A 309-nucleotide genomic window follows, 5' to 3' on the forward strand; every position below is an offset into this window, starting at 1 on the left:
TCTCGCACACACTCTCGCACACACTCACACTGATTGTGAGTGTGTGATTCCAATAATGCATTTATCTTATGGATTATTTGTTTGTCATTATAAAGGTTTTAAGAAAAGTTGCACTTAGTAAATCGAAGCTTAAGTGATTTGGCAGAGATTAAAAATGTAAATCAGACTAATCATCGGAAGCTTGTAATATTGTAATCATGTCATAAATGCTTAGGTTTTGAAACTCTTTGATATCATTGAAATTGAAATATCAACTGCTTGGCATAATTACTTGTATATTACGGTATTGCATGTAAAAGTCTCTCATTC

Source organism: Penaeus monodon, chromosome 27 (assembly GCF_015228065.2).
Source record: "Penaeus monodon isolate SGIC_2016 chromosome 27, NSTDA_Pmon_1, whole genome shotgun sequence".
NCBI classification, from domain to species: domain Eukaryota; kingdom Metazoa; phylum Arthropoda; class Malacostraca; order Decapoda; family Penaeidae; genus Penaeus; species Penaeus monodon.